This window comes from Patella vulgata, chromosome 6 (assembly GCF_932274485.2).
Source record: "Patella vulgata chromosome 6, xgPatVulg1.2, whole genome shotgun sequence".
Classification (NCBI taxonomy): domain Eukaryota; kingdom Metazoa; phylum Mollusca; class Gastropoda; family Patellidae; genus Patella; species Patella vulgata.
Genome location: NC_065884.2, coordinates 26,081,757 through 26,100,859, shown reverse-complemented (window position 1 = coordinate 26,100,859; position 19,103 = coordinate 26,081,757). Strand labels below are relative to the sequence as shown.

The window sequence follows — 19,103 nt, the reverse complement described above, 5'->3', positions numbered from 1 at the left end:
ATTCGGGGTCGGCAGCTACATTATGGTTTCATGATGGATGCAATTTTGGGCAAAAGGACAGTTCGAGTCGGGAATTGACATCTGGTGGAATAAGACTAGTAATAAAAGTTTCCCTGTTCTCATGAGAATGTCGTACATCTATTGATAGTGATTCTCCATTACTAGTCGTGTGATATCAACCGCTAGTATTTTATAATGATGCTGTTTAATTTATAATCCACCCTCATAATCCATTCTAAATTTAGTACAGGGAGGTATTAATTAAATTCCCGGTAATGTATATGCAGAAACAAGAGATCGTCTTATTTTTTTTTAGATGAACAGATTTACCGCTAAATATATAATCAGCAATGTGTATATCATATAATCTTCACATAATGTTTATTTAATGTTTTTAGATTATTGAAATTGTTATCATTGGATTGAGATGAATATCAGCGAGTTGATGTTGAGTAGATAAAGAAAGTAAATGGTCATATTACAACATGGCGGTGTTTATCTTCATCATACAATACGTGTCAGGAAATATTATATCATATAATCATGTTTTTTTTTGTTTTTATAGAAATATTATGTCTGGGATGTTATATTATTTTACTATTTTTTAAAATTATTTCTACATTTTAATTTAATGGGGAATGAAATAGGGTTTTTAAACCAACGTCATACTTTTCTGCATCGACTAGGCTAATGAAGACGGACATACGTTATACAATGTGTTACGTTACAATGTGTTATGTGTTCCAATTGCCAAGCGCCCTTTCACGTACACGTCAATGTGTACACGGGACCTCGGTTTTCGTCCCATCCGAACGACTAAATTTAAAGTGGAGAGTGGACAACTTCTTGAAACATGTGAGTTCAGAGTTTATAAAAGAATAAATATCATCAATAAGACTTTTAAAAAGTCCGAAGCTCTGGGAGCTTTATTTATCAAACAATGTGATTCTTAAAGTAACATAATCTCTAACTCAGTATTATCCATAATCTTCGACATTAAAAACACGAATTATAACTCAATATTGGTCCATTCAATTAATATTGATGCCGTTATCTTACAGTGAAAATATGAAACCCTAATATACAATATTGAAGATACAATGAACATATGTAACAAACATTATGCAAGAGCTAAATCTGCATATTGCAAGTCTTTATTTAGGCGTCATATGCTATAGAATTTATTAATTAGACATCACATTACATGACAAGCTCAGAATCAACTCGGTAGACCCTCGGATGGCTTGGATACAACAGCTTGGATTTAATTTTTAAACAGTCGTCCATTTAAAATTAAATCAAGAAATGGCCGACCAAGCTAACGTTTACCATTAGTCACTGACGTCATTACCGGAAACTGGTGATAAAAGCCTAACAAGCGAGGGTACCATAGCCATTGAGAATGTTACTTGATAATCGAGCATATGTGGGTGGAGTTATCGACTGTCAATCAAGCGATCGGCAATTCTCGTAGACGGTGCAGACACAGTTGATGCCCATTTCTAGTCCAAACTTTTAACAGTGACAACTCCGTCCAGAAAAAAGTAGTTCGACTAATATTTTCGATATTTTCTTTTTTTATCATCTATTTTTGAATTATTATAGCAAGAATGGCAAACGCTTTATTAAACTTTTAACTAATGTATCTTTAAAATCAGTATGCGACGTCGTTTTCTGTATGGCATCACACGCCATTTTGAAATGATAGCGATTAATGAACAGCCCATTTTCTACCATTTTAGGTTTCAAAAATTAGAGGTTTAACTCCTTTAAACAAATCGAAATGGGCAACCAATGCAAATACGTTGAAGTATGCAATTCATTATTGGATTTGTTTGTTTTTAAAACAATATTTTATTGAGAATTGCATTCGAACGGGGATTGAGGAACAGGCATAGCTCATATTAGACCCCTCTCACCTTGTATATGTTAGTACTGTTATACCAGAAGCTTACTGTAAAACCACAAGGACCACCAGTTTAATCTTGATCTTTCGAGTTATTCTGATCTCATCAGTATTTGACATTTATTGTTAACATTGGGTACGATAATCTACACTTATATTATGACAGTGTTGATAGATACTGTAAAATGATAAACCCATTGTGATGCTATATTTATATTACCTATGTCTCTAGGTAATGTCTAGTTTTTGATTAGTTTTTCTTTCTCGAGATTGAAGAGGTAATAAATATTCTGACTATTTACTTAAGAATCTTAGTTCAGTTTGCATAGACTCGTAATTTTCATCGCCATCAGTTTTAAACGAAAGAGCAGCATTCGGCGAGAGACAAACGGCGAGCTTTGTAAGTCTTAAAGGCGTCAGACAGCATTCATAAAGTGAAAAAAACTAATAATGTTATCACGTAATTTGTATTATGATAGACATGATGTAAATATAGAGCTAGAAATAAATGATGTATTAAATATTTTATTGAAATTATAGGCCACTAACTATTGACTCACGGGTTAAATGAACAAGGCCATTTATTTATTTATATTTTGTTTGATTTATATTTGAAAAAAGTAAAACATTTAAAAGCAGAGGATTGGTTTCTTTTAATTTATCATTTCTGTAATCAAAATTTACAGATATGTTCATATTTTTGAATTAAGAGACGCGTGTATGTTTATGCGTCTGGCAATGTAAACAACTTTATCAAAAACAAAAATTGTTATGGATGCCGGAAAAGAATCGTCATTATTAAATACCAATCACCGTGCTCCTTAAGTGGGATAATGGTGGAATACTGGGTCTAAGAAACAACCCTTTAGCCTGTCCAGTTAATAATACAAGCTTGTGTGTTTATGAGTCTAGAAAGGTAAAACATTTTGTCAAAAAATGTTCTGGATGCTTGAAAATAATCTTCGTGGGGTACATTATTAAGTATCATTTATATATTCATAGTGGGGGGTAATTTTTTTTTAGATTAATATTACTCTTGCCACACTGTATTTGGTCAAACACAATGATTGCCGTATGGTCACAATCTACGTAATATACACATTATATAATAGGGTTTCATACGTAGGCTGTACATACATAGTTCAACGAATAAAACTATATAAAATCTAGATGTTTTTCTAAAACATCTTCGCGTCTACTTTGAAACTGGTGTAATCACTGACGAGATCTCTTAGACCAATGAAAACAAAGAACAAGCAACCACCATTTTGGGCATATTTCGGCAGGTAGACGCTTACCTTCAAGCCAAAATAGGCTAAACACAGCTGCCCCCTCCCCCACCATCCACTCCAAAAGACCTTGAAATGGAAATCAATAATACAATACGAGCCTGTTTTAATTCACACAATATGACCTTTCAACTAGCTACTTTCCACTACCTGACCTTCAACATTTAATGTCAAAGGTTAAACATGTGTATAAATATAGTAGTTTACGTGTTACAGGGTACTATATTTAGCGCGGAAGGATATTTATACACGTTTTCCAAAACTATCTTGAGGTGTATCTAACAGAAACCAATCTCGATAGGTAAACATGTGCAAATACTCGAGTACATCTGGACGTAAAGTTTTAAATAGAATTCATGGTGGTTCATTGCTGAAAATTCACAAATATATATTGAATTTATAGATATTTACAAGGACGTATTTCTACACCACAAAGATGTGTCAAATAGAATATTTAAATTTTGTGCCAGTGTCACCGTTTTCTATTTCTTGTTAGCAAAAGGACACAGTGGAACAATCTCTTTTAAAGGGTCATCATGGGAGATTAGATAAAGAGTTGACAGTTTTCGTTATAATAGTTAACAAATAGATAACGTAAATAGAATATGCTGAAAATTTCCGTTAAAATGATCCACTCTGAACCGAGATATTAATTTTGGAATTTTAGGCTAGCCTCGATCATCATTACTGAAGTCGGTACGATAAAAACAAAGTCTCGGTTATCCATTTTTACGTTTAACCATCCTTCACAAAATGTATTCCAATCCGCTAAATATCGCAGAGTGAGGGTTGATTATGGTCTAATTAATAATTTAGATAATATTTCAGGTCTAAAGAAAGACCTACAGCTCTTGCATAATGTATGTTTAATCAAACCCTGTTCATTTTTTGTATAGTGTAAAAATACAATATTATATCCCTTTACACTTTATTTTCTGCTCATGTATCAAATACAGCGTTCAAAAACTCAGTTTATTTTATGTTAGCTGTTATTCAAAATGCCTTCTGTTTATAATAAGAACAGTTATCGAGAGGATTGTCAGTAACTCGGATTTAATTGATACATATATTTTAGGTAAGATTAATAACACGATTTACAAAGTTTCTATATTAAAGAAGCCCAGTCGTAGCAGGTTCTTTTTTTTTATTCATTATAGTATTAAAATAGTTTTCAGAATGCAGAATCAAAAGTCCGACCCAACAGCGTAACTGTTAGTCATGGTTAATAAACAAAACCATATACTTGTGCTAAAATAGCTACTCTTGGTAATCTGTAAACACGTGGCAGTAGGGGGGTATACTAACAAAGTCTTTGTTTATTTACATAATGTCACAGCAGACGTGTTAATTTGTTGAAGCGATTTGTACTTTGAGTTGAATTGAAACTATTTCAGTAATAAATAATGAAAAAATATAAAGAATCTGCAACGGCTAGACTTAAATATAGCAGGTTATATATACGCCCATCACCAGCCTTTGAATGATCGTTTTCAAGTGTGCTGGAAAAATAACCACGTATAAAAATGACGGGAATGCATTTCGATGGTGTTCCTGCTTATGATAAGTCATTCCATTCGAGAAACAAAGGTATATGCTGTTTAGAAAAGTTTCATAGACAAAGGGCGGTAAATACAAAACAAAATTCTAGCGATTCCTATTAGGACTGAAAACTCACCCGTAGTACAATGTTTACAAGGTTTCGGTGATACTGACAGTGATACAGCCAAAACTCATTGCTAGAATTTCCTTAGTACTAGTCAAATAATCCCAGCAAGTTTGTAAACAAATAAGCAAAACCTGCCACTCGTAGAGCGATCACAAGGTTTCAGTGATAAGGGCAGTAAGTAGGCGAACAATTGATAGGGTCCGATTTTGACTAACTGAACAACTCCAGCAGGTTAATCACCTTTTTTAATTGTGAAACTGCTGGATAATCTTTTACAATACACGTCATCATTCATTGACAATGGTATCACGAATCAAAATATTTAATAAATAGATGTACATGTATTTGTAGTTCAGTTTCTGGTTGATTCTACGAAACACAGATCATGTACGTTTTCCCCTCTTTCTTTTCTCTTTATACACATCAGAAATAAAAAAGAAACGGAAGGAAATAAAAACGTAAGAACTGTATTGAGCTGTAGACATCTGGAATCATGATTAGTCTGGTATTCCCTAACCGGTAGTGAACAATGCTCAATCCCAGAAGTGCACAAAATCTAATGAAGTGTGCTATAACAGCACAGATCAACTATAAAACACTAATTATACTATAGTAGTACAACTACATAAAATTTAACAACAGTAATGAATCATTGTTATGTCTACTGATATATTAATAGCTACAATAACTATGTTTCATTATTGTTTTTATGTCACCTCAGTGCATGGAATGTAAACTATTGTATCATTATGCGCACTCCCAATTTTTGCCTGTGTCTGTTCATAATGAACACTATATAAATTTCGTCACTAAATCTTGGTCTATTAGAAGATGTGACAGGAAATTGGGGAATCAGGAGAAAACCCACGTGGTTAGATACTGAGAGAGAGAGAGAGAGAGAGAGAGAGAGAGAGAAAGAGGGGGGGGGTACTTTTACGCTATTAATATTATTGTGTCTTAGCATCGACTTCCACCCAGAGTACTGTCGCAGACATAATATTTTATCAATGAAACTGTTCAGTTCGAATAACAGTCGCGGTCTTTACCCACATTCCATCCATTATTATTCTGGTTTATTGTAAATAATTAGTCATAACATATCTCAGGTAAGGATAGAACAAAGTACTCTAAACCAGAAGGTGGGATGATGAAGGTACAGGGTTTAACGTCCTACTTTTCTGCATCGACATACGCCATAATATAATATGCTATGATGGAAATTTTGATCGGAGGGCGCAACTACTGTCTCGTCTTATTTCGAATTGTCAAGGGTTCTTTTACGTGCACGCCAAGTGTACACGGGAATGTATGTCAGAATTTGGTGCTTATTATACTATATCTACTGTTGATGATGATGATAAGGATGGTAACGGTGCCTTGCTACGATTGATAATGCTTATTTCATGGGGAGAAACCTAAACTATGACTGATCAATTCCCATAGCAAATAAAATAGTATGTTCGAATGGACACAATATTCACAAATATTTTAAACAATAAACAAATATGTGTGATCCATGAAGCAAGGTATGTTTACTTTTTCTGTGAAACTTGATACCGGGGTAGGCTCAATTGTACTCCGTGGTAGAGTAATGTACTCTAGTCATATCATGTAGACAGTCTTTGGAAGTAAATACCAAAAACACGATTTCAATTTATTTTAAGGAATACATGTCTGGTCATTTATAATACATTATTTCACTAAAACTGGCATAGGACAGGGGGGGGGGCTGTACTACCTGATACAACCTGGAATTCTCAAAACAGATCCAGGACGTTGGCCACCTGAAGTTCACATTGCTAAACAATTGTTGTGTTTGTGTACCTAAACATAATCTGATTAAAACCTCCCCTTTACTCTACCAAAGTCTACAATACAACTCGACACATTAAATATTAAATTCCATATCCAATATTTCATTCCTGTAGTCTTCAGACACGTTTTAATAAGAGAGAAGAGTGGGATGTCAGACATACCGTGACATATATACATCTTCTATAGAATTCCTTAATCCCGAGACAATTACTCATGTTTTTAATTTATACTTAACGTATTTTAATATGCTCCTATACTGGGCTAATGAAGACGGGCATACGCCATACAGTGTGCTATGAGGGAAATTTTGCCCGGGCAGCGGCACTATCGCCTACTCTTATATCGAATTCCAACTGCCAAGGGATCTTTTACGTGCATTCCAATGTTTACACGGGACCTCGGTTTTTCGTCTCATCCGAAGGACTAGGCAGCTGTCCTTGTCAGGCCCTCCGTCCTGCATCACTGACAAGGGGAAACCCCGTCGGAAAATCGGGATGAACTTTCTCGGCCAATGCAGGGATCGAACACCCGACCTCCAGGCTAGCGAGCCAGCGCCTTACCCAACTAGCCACCGTGGCTCCTAATATTTTAAAAACGATCATGTTCTTTCAATTGAAATAACAATTCGACATCGAGAAATATATTTGCCAATTTCCCCAATTCTTTCTGTAAAATATATCCATGATAAGCGGGCACAAAATTGTAAACTACGTCTCTCTTGCAGCAAATATTTACGTCATATTTTTGACAATCCAACCGTGTGGTCAATTTGAAGACAGTGGACACTTTCTCTTGAATTGCTCCTTATATTCAGATTATCGTATTAATACAACATATAATTCTAGTCTACTCATCGAAACACTGTTACGTAGCCTACAGATTGACACTGAACGGAAATGACGAAGCTGAAACTACTCTAAATATAGTTCGAGCTGTCCATTCGTATTTTGAACTCACCAGAAAGTTCCAAGGCCAGCTATAATAGGACAGTTCATAAATGGGGCATATGTGTTACCCCCACCCACTGTGAATATGATTTTACCTAGTGATGCAGGACGGAGGGCCTGACAAGGACAGCTGTCTAGTCATTCGGATGGGACGAAAACCGAGGTCATATGTACATATTGGCGTGCATGTAAAAGATCCCTTGGCAGTTGGAATTCGATATAAGAGTAGGCCGTAGCGCCGCTTCCCGGGCAAAGTTTCCCTCATAGCACACTGTATGGCGTATGCCCGTTTTCATTAGTCCAGTTTAGGAGCAGAACAGTAGGACGTTAAACCCCATTTTATTTCATGATTTTACCTATGCACATTGTTCATTATACAATGTAAATCCATGTATCTATATTTGACAGGTAGAGGGGTCTAATATACAATTTGAGATACAAAATCTGAATAAAAAAAAATGTTTAAAAAAAAAACACACATGCGGGTAGGGTTTTAATTTTTCAGACGTTAGACGTTGATCCCGAGAACACGGTCCCACGTTTTAATGTGTCCTTTGTTAGGTAATAATAAACGCTTCCGTTTTAATATGGTTTCACGATATCACAATATACGTTAGCAATTGTTATTATCTTCCACTGAAATAATTCCACTTTTGAAAATAGTTGAAATCCTCACACCTTTCAATTGAGGCAGCTGATCTTCATTAGCATTTTTTCGGAAATGTCTAATTTTTTATGGTTTAATCTACGCTATAATGTATGCAAATTGATTATTGATGATTTAATTGAGCCAATTTTAGGCATGATAATCCTTTTAGAGACCCAACTTTCATCATATTGTAGTTTGCACGGGGATTAAAAGTTCTACAAAGACTTCAAGGTAGAAAACAAAATGACGTCTGATCATTAAAACTTTTCTTACTGAAAACTATATCTTGACAGATAATTTTGATAAAAACAATGGTAACATATTTTACGGTATAGCTTTATTTTCTACCTATCATTACAAGAAATGTACTTACCTAACTAAGAGAAAGCATGGCGGATTTGCACTCTCGTTAGTTCAAAACCATGGGTCGATAACAATACTTCTCATCACTTTTCGAAATCAATGATTAAAAAATGTGCGTTTACAAAATATAAATGTGTTGAAATAGTTCATGAAACACTGTTGATCCAAATGTCTCAATTTACGGAAAACATTACTCTATACAAAGGTGTGGTTTGATCTCGATGCATTTGTGATTCCACTAAAACAATTTTATTACATCAATAATGTGCAAGCGAGATTACAAGGAATACAGATGTCATCGAATTCCAATGTTAATTGCCGCGTAGAATGGCATTACATGGAATGTGCTGATCGTCAAAGGATCAATTGCGGGATAAAAAGAGTTAGTTGGGTTTGTATATATTGCATGTTAACGACATACTAAATAAAATGCTTCGCTATCTTGGACAGTCAACGTGTATTGAATTATTGAGTTTTACCTTATTGATCAGAAATACTGTTTTAATATAAAGACTGTGGTTATTATAGGGTATATATAGACAATTTAATTTCCAATTTACGGGTCATGTTATATAATTTATATTCTGATTTTCTAGGAGTTTATTGAACGTCACTGCAAAATACGTTAATCTAAGTGAATGTTGCTTGGATGTTCTAGAATTAAGGGAATCTCAGTTTTTGTTTTTTTATTTTTTTGTGAACTTTTTGTACAAATCAATGACTTTTTGACGTTCTAACTTATGACCTTAAATCTAAGACTATCACCATTCAGGGGATGACCACTGTCAAGGCCGGTTGCATTATTTCTATTACGTCTTTCTTGTAAATCATTGTTTTGCTTTTCAATTTGAGTGAAGCCTGTATCATTGCAGGTCCGGGACTGCACAGGGTAGTGGACGCTCACGGCTGGCCCGTGGATCCATTCACTTGGTTTGATATTTATTTGTTGTAATCTGGGGATCACGTGGCTAAGTGGGTAAGACGCTGGCTCGCTAGTCTGAAGGTCGGGTGTTCGATCTCTGCATTGGCCGAGAAAGTTCATCCAGATTTTCCGGCGTGGTTTCCCCTTGTCAGTGATGCAGGACGGAGGGCCTGACAAGGACAGCTGTCTAGTCGTTCGGATGGGACGAAAAACCGAGGTCCGTGTACATATTGGCGTGCACGTAAAAGATCCCTTGGCAGATGGAATTCGATATAAGAGTAGGCCCTAGTGCCGCTGTCCAGGCAAAATTTCCCTCATAGCACACTGTATGGCGTATGCCCGTCTTCATTAGCCCAGTTCGGAGCAGAACGTAGGACGATAAACCCCATTTCATTTCATTTGTTGTAATCTCTTGCCTTGTCCGCAGGTTTGTCTTATCGGTTTTGTTTGCGTGTAGTGTGTTCCTCCTGTGCTAACTAATAAAGAGAAATATCGTCCACTATATGAGTATATGCGTGCATGCCCAGAAACATGATGAATCCAGCTCGTAAACAAAATAAAACCGTAATAAGATGAGATATGTTTACATCATAAGTATTCGGCGTTTATTTCTCCATAAGAGTAAGATTTCGCCCTATTTTGCCAATACTGTTTTCTCACTAATTGTCCATGGAGAACCGAAATGATGATGCCATGAAAAAAATGTGGACGCAATGGTGGAGAATAGACAATAAATTAAACCGCAATTTTTAGCATACACCGCATTTATTTAATATCAGTGGCAAATAATCTGTTCAGTCGTCAACACAACACATGTCTGAACAGAATACTCATTTGTTGTTTTTGTTTTAATTTCTTACATTTATGCGTCTTAACATACAAATCCTGACATATCAACACACGCAATCTGTTGAGACTGTCGGCAGATCTCAGATGTTAACATTTCAATTAAACTTCTTGATTAATTCATTATGAAAAGTTTGGTGTACGGTATGTTTAAACTTGTACCTACTGATCTTCCGTTGTAAACAAGATTTCTATCAAACTTAAACTGAATTTCTAGAACTATAAATGTGGAGAACGAGTTTTTAGATGATATGTAAATCGGTATGGTGACACATTAACTATATCTTGGAACATGACACAGCCTCTTTTGGTGAGGGAAGGGAGAAATTGGGAGTGGATATATTCGAGACTCGAATCATCCGGACTGCCGTCCTAGCTACTCTAAGGTATCCCCGGATAAAAAAAAATATGTCATCATATAACAGATTACAGAATGAAATGCGGAATTAAATTTCTTAGCCAAATGTTAAAAAGCTATCTGAATTCGATTTCCACTGAGTGTAAATTTCAAAATCAAGAAGTGTAGAGACGACGAGCAACCAGATTATCTAGAATCAACGAACACTGCCTTTGATTTATAGGTGTCATAAAACGATTAGATCTTTAAGCTTCTCATTAATTCGTGATAATACAAAAGACAAGGGCCTGTTACATGTCACAATATCCCCCGATCAAATACATCAATGGTAAACACGTATCCACAGAGTTAAGACTCGCGTAGCAACATCAACCCGTACGAAGAAACATTGTTTTAAAAGAGCAAACTGTAAACGCTACCGTAAAATGGGTTAAACTTTAGACTTTCTTGACAATATGGAATTTGATTCGTTGTGTTTGATATTAAACAAGTGTAAAGGTTGGGTACCATCTTACTATATATCAATTAAGGTGTAGTTTATAGACAAGTTAAGTTTAACATAACCTCTTTCACCAGTTCATTATGGGCTATCTGGATTTCATCAGTCGTTATCTTTATATATCTCAAAGACGAAAAACAGGCAAATCGTTCAAAATCGGAATTATAGGAACGAATTCCTTATCATAGATGTAGTCTACCTTTCTTATCTTCGGTTATCATGACGGCGCTAAATGATTCCCATCTGTTGATGAAGTGAGACCATGATCAGGATTATTTATAATCAATCGAAAATGCTTAGACAAATAGGTATCTTTTATCCAGTTCTAAGAATTTGCTTCTACTAAATGTATACTAGTAGGCTGCGGTCGCTTAAAATTTTGAACATTATTCTTGGCATTATGTGTACCAATCTGATCACCTCCATACATTCCGGCGATTTCCGGCGTACTTGATTTTTTTTTTTCGGATATCACGTGGGCGGACGGGTTAACTCATGAAGTGGGAGTGGTTATTTCCCTTAAATGAAATGAAATGAAATGGGGTTTAACGTCCTACTGTTCTGCTCCTAAACTGGGCTAATGAAGACGGGCATACGCCATACAGTGTGCTATGAGGGAAATTTTGCCCGTGCAGCGGCGCTACGGCCTACTCTTATATCGAATTCCAACTGCCAAGGGATCTTTTACGTGCACGCCAATATGTACACGGGACCTCGGTTTTTCGTCCCATCCGAACGACTAGACAGCTGTCCATATCAGGCCCTCCGTCCTGCATCACTGACAAGGGTAAACCACGCCGGAAAGTCTGGATGAACTTTCTCGGCCAATGCAGGCTAGCGAGCCAGCGTGTTACCCACTTAGCCACGTGATTATTTCCCTTAAAGAGTAAATCACTAACTGGAATAGTCCGATAAAATGTCTGTTTCTGTACATGGTTAGGGTTTTCACGGATAATTTAGATATTGACTTTCTGTTGAGGGAAAGAAACAAAGACAGTTAATGATTTTAGTGTATTCATGTAATATTTGATTGACATATTAGTAATGGGAAAGACGAATAAAACAGTAACACGTACTTATGGAAAATAACTACTTAAAAAGTATTCTATCAACAATATCAAGCTAATAGTCTTCGAAATGTCGCCTAAATTAGTAGTGGTTTTTCATGAGTATGTATTTTAGATACAGTGGCAAAGTGCAGACATTCAAGAAGTGTTAAGTGACATATAATTCGGAAACGTTCGACAGTGGTAATTTATAGATATACAGGAAGTTCTCAATGACATAGAATTTTAAAACGTTCGACAGTGGTATTACTGGTAAAGTGTAGATATACACGATGTTCTCAATGACATAGAATTTTAAAACGTTCGACAGTGGTAAAGTGTAGATATACGCGATGTTCTCAATGACAGTGGTGAAGTATATTCTTGAATTAATTAATGGCATTCAAGAAGTGTTAAGTGACATATAATTCGGAAACGTTCGACAGTGGTAATTTATAGATATACAGGAAGTTCTCAATGACATAGAATTTTAAAACGTTCGACAGTGGTATTACTGGTAAAGTGTAGATATACACGATGTTCTCAATGACATAGAATTTTAAAACGTTCGACAGTGGTAAAGTGTAGATATACGCGATGTTCTCAATGACAGTGGTGAAGTATATTCTTGAATTAATTAATGGCAGTATCTTTAGATTCTTGAATAGAAATAGTATACAAGAAAAATAATGATTGAATGAACTTTCAATAGATTGGGTATGGTTCATTTTTCAACGAGGGTCAAATTATTAGTGGTACGATTATCTTCACTAGACAATTCTTCAGTGACATTTACGGTTCAGTGGGTGTGTAACGTATGGATAACTCAGAATGATCTTATTTATCTACACGGCACAGCACCAGGCTACCTATGTAATGTAATTCATAAATACTCTCGGGTTACCTATGTAATATAATTCATAAATACTCTCCATCTAGATCACTACGTTTCGGTTCCCAGTGTTTATTAACTGTTCCAAAATACAACCTGAAAACCTTTAGCTGCAGATCATTTGCCTATAATGCGGCACACACATGGACCTCTCTGTCACTACATCTATGGACTGTCCCATCTCTAAGCATCTTCAAACAGAAACTCAAAACTTACTTGTTTCAGTGTTCATATTTATAACTGTTTTCTGTAAACTTAGTTAGCGCTTTGAGCAAACAATACTGTTTGGAGTCTAGCGCTTTATAAAAACCCTTATTATTATTATTATCTAAGGTGATATAAATTACTACAGTTTATGATTATGAAGTTATAGTACTCCACAAAAGTGGGATCTTTATTTAGGTCTTTAGTGATTTGAAATTTATTTTTTCTATAGACTAAAGTTAAATGTGGTGTCCATATAGTTGGTTATGTATCGATAGTATCCGTGATAAGACGCTGTTTTGTTCAGTAAATCTATTTTTTATTCAACGCTTGAGTAGCAATGTTGATAAAGAAGTGGTTTGATTCAGTCGGGGTTTATCTTATATCCCATTTGAATGACGATCTTAATATATTAGTATAAAATACTACTTGAGTATCCAGATAAGCTGAGAACCAGCTCGCACTGTTCTCGTGTTCATCGTCAGTTGAATTATGTTAAAAACGCGATAAAGTTAGAAATTATTTGGGACCAATACCTAATTAAAAACAAATTGAGTTTGGTCTATATGTTCAAGCATGGGGACCTATTTGGCGGGACGATCTAATTACACTATACTAATACCACCCAATACTAACCCGATACCACCAAATACTAGTAAATATCACTTCATATATCTCATTAATATATACACATTTCAATATCAATGGATATGAATTCCCCGAAAACTTACAAAAAATGGTACGGTAAACTGGAATGTATTTATAGTATCAGTAGTTTAAGCATCCAATATTTCTTAATTAATGGTTATGAGCATGATCATATTAATACCAAAGTACAAACGTACAACACAGTTGAATATTACCCAAAAGTCCTATCATATTAAGAATATTTGAAAGTATGACGCTTGGTATAGAGCTACCGACACTGGGATGTTTTTCAGTTTGTTAGATAACTTTTCGTTTTTGATAAAGTATAGTCAATCAGAAATGAATATATTTTTCAAGAAACGAAGCTTAAAGTTTCTGCACAAACACGACGCTGGCTTACATATATGTAGATATTATTTCGCAGACTTTATTTGATATCTAACTTAGTTAGTGACCGAAAAGACATGTTTATACCACATCTGTGACAGGACGTATTAAAACAGTCAGACAGAACACTGAGCTTATCTGTTCAATTTGATGGAGCATATTCATAAGAATTTTATTAATTTCAAGTCATCTAGGTCTTAGACGACAATCCAATATTCTAACGTATCGGAATCTTAAATCAGTATTCAACTGTTTGCTTGAAGAATACCCACATCGATTAAGTCACGTCCTCACTTATTACTATTGCTGATGTTTATATCTTTAGTTAAGGAATCCCCCCTGGTTATTTTTTTTTTAAATTAAGAGAGAATGGGGGGAGATAGATAGAGAGGCTTGCATAAACAACGGGCCATGTCGTCTAAACCTGGAATTGTCGCTCGGGTTGCCTTTTAAAACAAACCATTTTCTAACACTGTTAAATATCCGATGACATTATCGTGTAAATGTCGGAGTATATTTTTAATATTCCAATCAATTAGCGTTTTATTATAACAGTTAGAACTGCGAAGTATAAAAGAATCTGGGAGACTGGTTTTAGTACTTGCGAAATCACTTCGCTGGAAAAGGACGTTTCATAAAACTATTGCACGCACACACGGGTTTACTATTGAGATTCTGAAGATATTTCTTGCTTTAAATTAAGCTTCCTTTGAGCGGCGAAAGATATGATCCTACCCAGTCGTAAGCTGTAGTATAGATAAGGTAGATATCAAAAGTGATAAGTATTATATAGATGTCTATCAACAAACATGTAAACACAGGTTTTAAGTTGGTCGGTGTGGTTTTCTTTTTGTTTTAGAGCGGATGATAATAAAGGGAACAACTATTTAACAAAATGAAGTTGCCAATCTGACGTACCATCTTCAGTTTAACAGTTTTTCAATCATTGGAAATAAAATAAAATATGCTAGGTGCGCTACTTTGATGTAAGGTACCCCACTTTTATGTTAGGTGCGCCACTTTCTCCATTGTTCGTGTAGGGTAATACAAAATTCCTCATCCCGAAATAATGAAATGAGATGAAATGGGGTTTAACGTCCTACTATTCTGCTCCGAACTGGGTTAATGCAGACGGCCCGAAATAATGAACGCTGGCATTTTTGTAATTGGTCAGATTAAAAACATAACAACCACAATTTTTTTATGGACTACAATTACTGAATTAAGTATGAGCTACGTTTTAAAAGCGATTCTTTTAAAAATGAATAATAAACTCATAACACTAACACATGCAGGGTTTAGAGTTGTTTCCGTTTCAAGTGTTGATAACTATAGTGGCGAACAAAAGCAAACACGTGTCTTGGTGACCCAGACTACCAACATCTTGGTTCCGTGCGTTTGGCTCTGTGCGTGTGCGTGTGCATGTGTTTATAGCTAGTTAAAGCTAATTATTTCTGGTGATTATGTTTTCTGGGGGAGCTCCCGTTCGGTGTCGACTTGCCCCACCCCACCATAACATCCTGGCGCCTATATAAATTTTATTGCCTAATTATGGATTCTCATATAGAAATTACATCTAGATTGTCAAGTTTTAGGTTATTTAAATTTAATCAATTGTACTCAACTTCTTACCTTAGTTATCCTTTTACTCCTAATATACTTCCAAATAACTAAATTGTGAACGGATTGGTGTTTGGAGAACATGCATTTAATAAATCCACTACATTAAGCAATCTGTGTGTCTCGGGGAAATTCAATAGTCCAGTACTTGAATAAAGTGTGTATTTTTGTTCTTTTCCCAGAGTGTTTTCTACAACACAATTTACTCTTTTATCCAAGATCAAATTTAAATTAACGAACAGATTTTCACGCAAAGGGAAATGATGCGATGTGTAATTTCATTTTATTTCATGTAATAGTTGCAAATTAGAAATGATTCTTTTGGTAAGTTCAATTTTCACATTCCAATCTGCAGAAAAGAATGCTTTTGTCTGGAAGATTGCTTTCTTTACTGGGTTGGCACATCGAATCACTTAACCTACACAGATAAAATCATTCATTGAAAATATCCATTTTAAAACATCTGAGTTTTCTATACAGTCCTTGAAATGTGTTAAGCTAGATTGTTCTATCGCAAACAATAACTACCAGTTAATGCACATTTTCCAATAAACACAATCCATTTACTTCATGGTCTCTTGTGTTCAACTATCAAAGTTGTTCAACTGAACAAAATTATCTGTCAGATACAGATTGTTATTTACAATAAGATTACCAAGTCGTTTAAAACGTCTAGCGTGATTTATTAAACATCTTATTCAATTTCCATAGTTTTATCTTCACGTTTACCATTCATTCAGTCGTTAAGAAAAATGTAATGACAATAATAGCAGTTCCTATATAATTCAAGATGTTATAAATTACTTAAACAAGATGTTGTGAAGAATTACGTTAACAATTCAAAATTACACTTAGTTCACATAATCACTGATGACACTGCAAATCGCTACAAAAGTTTCTATAACAACAGCGCTTCGACATTGCTGGTAGCAAATACACGTGCGTCCATACACGTGCTTTTTAACGATGCGAGATGCTTCTTGATACATATATATTCCTAATGCTAGTATCAAGAGTAGTAAATATCCAAATGTTTATAAAGTAAGAGAAATAGTTTCGGTGTCAGAGCCTTTGTTAAGCGCCTCCCATAAAATCTATATGGACTTTACTAAGCTATCATTGGCTCAATTCGAGTCTAATGCCACCAGTTTCATCTAGACGAAAACCTATCAAAAGGTAATCCGAGTCACGGCCTTCGATTGGAATTAATCGAAACGTTCACCCATTCAGCTTTTCGTCATCCTAGCAGTTTTTATTTAACTTTCAGTATCGTTCTACTTTTATTTTACATAATCAAACCCATAACGAACTTTTTGATCGCATATCAAATATAAAGATAAAAACTTTTAATCAATATATTAATTGGTAGAAACGATAAGTCGAATAAAAAGAAACGCTTTGTATCAACATTAAATTTCAATCGATCATTTCGCAATAAAATTATCACTTTTTAATTCTTTCGCTTTATTTTCATTCATCGACTAATAATAATACAATATTTAGTTTTTTGTTTGCTTTCTGATACTATACTATCGATCAATGTTTAATGGGCGTTAAAAAAATGCACGATCAGTCATACCAAACAAAAATGGAAGATAAATATTTAGTAGTAGTAGTAGAAAAACATCATTTATACCGTTTGGCTTATGTCAGCGTCCAGCACCTTTCCTTCTATTAATAAACATTAAACTTGTGACGTAATCAACTACAATAAACCCTTCAAACTAGATAGCTTGTACATGTATTTGTGTTTCAGCCAATAGGGTGGTTAGGGTATTTACATGGTAAGAATTATCCGAACAAGCACGCGATTTAAAATGGGCGTGGATGGGACACAAAAACAAATCATACAGTGTAGTTGGCAGTATACCAGTTAAAGAGCCACATCCGAAATTTATGTCTAGCAATAAATCTAATTTGAAGATAGCAGACAGCCTTTTAGATGTTCACGACGAGCCAAATTCATAATCATTAAGAGATGCAACATTGATCATAGCTGAATAAAGAAGCCTAAATAATTTCTAACAATAGTTCGATCTGGTGTTAATTCTATAGACCTGGTTTCCGTATTATACAATAAATTATTCACAATATGAATATTAGTCGAGTATCTGTGACAGCAAATCACAGACTGGTTGTTTACGCGTTAATTTAGATAATTACATAGTGGTGGTCTCTTGTGAAAATACAATTACTCTCTCAAAACGTGTAACGCCATCATAATTTGTCTGTTAGAGAAAAACAATCCACTACTTTTGACATCTAGCATAAGTAACTTGATAAGATTGTGAAGCTGCGGGCACATAAATTAATATTTTTTACCTCATCATATCTGTGGAAGAAATAGACCCATTGTGAGTCTGTATTTGGACAGAGTAATCAAGCCATCATAAATACCATACACATTAAGTCAGGTCTTGTGGCTTCGATTCCCCGCTTGAACGTGACAAGGAGTATAGTCGCTTGTCCAGCCTCGCTTGTTTTCTGGGGGTACTCCGGTTTCCTCCCACTGCCAAAGCCCTCTATTCACAAGCGAATTATTGAAATAAAATTGAAACATATGTCAGTCCCGAAATGACGTTGTTTGTGTCGAGTACTCTACCTCTCTCAACATATAAATGTACATGAAATATCACAGTTAGCACTGTCCACTGATCTAGCGTTGAGCTTTGTTATTGAAAATGATATTCCTGTTCGCTGCCGTCTAGAAATTCAATATCGCGGTTTTAACCCCCAAACCTTGTAAATATGGTTCGTAAATATTACGTATAAATTGTAGAACTGAAAAATGGAACATTACCCTGATAAGCTAGGTAATATTTTTGTGTGTTATATAGACCAACCTTCAATTAAAACACTATTTATGGATAACAATTTCTATGGTATATTAATTCACAAGTCGTTATCAAGCAATTTGAAAAAATACATTAAATCGGCGTTTTCAACGAAAACTTTAAAAAAGTTTTTTCGGGGTGGTGGTATTTTTATTCTCCTGTAAGCAGTATGTCAAACGCATTTTTTAAAAGTATGACTTCATAATTTTGCA

The 19,103-nt window shown here is 35.0% G+C and overlaps 1 protein-coding gene across 2 annotated transcripts in view; it reads right to left on the bottom strand.

Moving 5' to 3' along the window:
* Window positions 1-19,103, bottom strand: part of LOC126825095 (TWiK family of potassium channels protein 18) — a 72,358-nt gene that overhangs the window by 51,139 nt on the left and 2,116 nt on the right. The window lies entirely within an intron of this gene.